The following is a 3109-nucleotide window of genomic DNA, read 5'->3' as shown; positions in this document are numbered from 1 at the left end:
AAATTGACTACTCTTGCCTAATTTATAGTCAAATTAAGTTTTCTTAATTTGAAAGATTCACTGGATTGTACAGCAATATAGCTATATAGGGCATCACTAAAAGCATATTTTAAAGAGGTGGGAAGTAACCCATATAGACATGAGAGGGGGTGGCAATGGTGGTTTGCAATGGTATTTAATTTAAGGACAAAATCCACATGGAAATTATATGTTGTTTCGTGTATATTCTCAAAATTGTAATTAATTTGTAAGATTGTAAGCCTCAAATGGGTCAATGTGCACCTATGGGGAGCCTGGGAGCCTTAGGGGCCCATACGATGTATCTTTCCGATAAATATAGAATTCAAACTCCATACAAGTCTTCTAACCTGGGCATATCAGGACATATATATTAAGTGCTAACTACCGAGCCACTAAACTACCCAACACTCAATGATACACATCAATAGTGAAACCCAAACACTGTCTCTTCCCTTATGTCTACACTGGAACTGGACTTTTTGGGACTTTTTACAACACCCAAAATTTTTCAAAAATGTCATTTTTGCATATATGTAATAAGAATTAACATGTTATAAGAAATGTTATAGGACAAAAAATGCACTTCTATGGTCAGCCACAGGCTTCTCTATAGTACTGGAGTTCATCAGAGGTTTCTATTATTCCCTGTTCATATCCAATAAGAGTATAGAATTGTTTCTTTTTGTAGAAACAGCGCCTCTCTTTCTCATAGGCAACAGATACATCCTGCAGTACCAGAACATCCCGTGGGCAAAGATGGTGCCATATCCAAATTTCTATAGCGACCTCAAGGACGTAACTACAGTGGTAGCAGGCACAGCAGCTGCTTCGGGGCCTGCAGTGTGAGGGGGCCCTGCACACGATCTGCTATACTAAAAAATAGAGGATGTGCGCCATTATATACATATTATCCTGCACATTCTATAAAATAATATGTATTTGGTATATAAACAATTCATATCTTCCACATTACACAATTGAGTGAGGAGCACAGATAAGAAATGTCAGAGAAATGGCAAGACTCATCTCTACTTCTCGCAGTCTACGTACCCCGTGTGGCCAGCACCTACTGGGCTGCATGGAGTCAGATTTGTGGCCTTTGATCCCCCTGTGATAAGAAGACTTCCTGACATATACATGTGTGTATGAATGTTTAAATGTATGGCTGTGTATATGTGATGAGTATGTGCTGTATGTGTGTTGTAGTGTGTATATGATCTATATGTGTGTATATGTGCTGTGTTTATCCTGTATATGGGTGTATGTGATGTGTATCTGCTCAATATGTATGTATATGTAATGGGTATATGCTGTATGTATATGTGTCTGAATATGTGATGTGTATATACTCTATGTGTATATGCTGTATGGTATGCATATACTGTGTGAGTATATATGATGTATGTCTGTATATGGTACTGTGTGTATGTGTCTATATGCTGTATGTGTGTATATGTGTGTGATGTTTATGCTGTATATGATGTATGGTGTGTGTATATGCTGTATTTGTGTGTATGGTGAATGGATCCTGTGTGTTAATACTATACATATGTGTACATACAGTGTAGATATTGTGTATATACTGTATGTTTAATAATAGAATGTATATATACTATATGTGTGTGTATTTGATGTGTATATGAGTGTGTAAATGTTTGTGATTGTATAAACATGGGTCAGTGTACAAATATGTCTCTTTTTTTAAGGGGAAGGACAGTGGCGTAACTAGAAGCTGATGGGCCCCAATGCACAGCCTGTGCCAGGCCCCCAAATATAATGTATGGTTTATAGTAATAGTCACAGTGACACCATAAGGGCCCCCTAAACCTCTTAGACCCAGGTGCGACCGCAACCTCTGCACCCCCTAAAGTTACGCCCCTGGGGAAGAGGGCCACTATGGGGTCCATCCTCCCCTAGTTACACCCCTGAGCATCCTATTACCTCCCCTTCCCAAGCTTGATGGATAAGTGGCCATAACATTCCAGTTCATTGATGGTGTGTAGCCAGGAATAGATAACTAACCTCTTGGCATACATGTTCAGGTGTATATATTCCCATTATATTACCAGGACCCAGCCGCCTGTCAATTATGGAACATCTGTAAACAAAGCAATGGCAAAGCATTAATTAAAATCCTTATCTATACGCCCTGCAAGGAGCAAGGAATTATCACTGTTTATCAAACTGTTCTTAACATCATCCTTAAGGTATGTTTATTACCAGCTACTAATTGCCGGCACATGCATTCAGCATCAGATCATTAGTCAAGACAATTGCATGGGTAATGTCAGTAATGAGCCTCTCATACCTTTACACGCAACTTAATTAATTGGAAAGACGCATTGTCAATAGATATAGTGTAAATTATTCGAGCAATAACAATTATGTTACCTTCACCTTTTTTTATGCAAAAATATCCAAAAATAAACAGTCACCGGCCAGGATCCCAGATTGTGCCGGCAGAACTTGGCAGCATCTTCACAGCCTGCAGGTAGGGAGGAAGAGTTGTTGTTTTTTGCATAGATTTAGCCAATTAGCATAACCAGTGCAGGGTGGAAAGACTTTTCACAAATTAAAAAAAAAATAGAAAAAAAATTACCTGAATTGCCTGATAATCAGCTTTAACGGGGAAGAATTGTTTAATTCCTTTCTGGAACAGAAACAATCCCTTATTTATGCTCTAATAGCCTGTAAATACATCAGATTAGTGAACCCTCTACTTTGGACCCCACTATGGGGCTCATTTACTAAAGGACCGCGGACCGCATTTTCATCGGGTTCGCCGATGATTTCCGTGTAGTGCCGCATTTAACAGGGGTTTTTTGCGCACGCGATCGGATTTTGGCACAATCGCGCCGACTTTCATGCGATGCGAATTGGATCGGAGGGCGTGGCCATCGGACAACCCAACGGATTCCACTACGCGCAGAATTTAAAATCCAAAATTTGTCGCAAGACACGCACTTACAAGCACCGGGAAGAAGAAGGTGAACTCCAGCGGACCTCAGCGGGGAAGCGACACATGCAGGATATCGGGCACACAATCTTAGTGAATCACGCCGGACTTCATCTTCGTCGGACCGTCTGG

At 40.2% G+C, this 3109-nt stretch overlaps 1 long non-coding RNA gene across 1 annotated transcript; it reads right to left on the bottom strand.

Moving 5' to 3' along the window:
* Positions 1 to 775: 775 nt before the first annotated feature.
* LOC140076044 (uncharacterized) lies at positions 776 to 2679 on the bottom strand. Its single transcript, XR_011849504.1, has 4 exons — positions 2621 to 2679; positions 2419 to 2506; positions 2044 to 2119; positions 776 to 893 (listed from the first exon to the last, which is right to left on the bottom strand). It is a non-coding gene; the product is annotated as an uncharacterized lncRNA (long non-coding RNA).
* Between the last annotated feature and the right edge of the window lie 430 nt (positions 2680 to 3109).

The sequence above is a fragment of the Engystomops pustulosus genome, chromosome 8 (genome assembly GCF_040894005.1).
Source record: "Engystomops pustulosus chromosome 8, aEngPut4.maternal, whole genome shotgun sequence".
In the NCBI taxonomy this organism is placed as follows: domain Eukaryota; kingdom Metazoa; phylum Chordata; class Amphibia; order Anura; family Leptodactylidae; genus Engystomops; species Engystomops pustulosus.
Note: the sequence above shows the minus strand (reverse complement) of the source record. Positions and strands in the feature narration are given on the sequence as shown.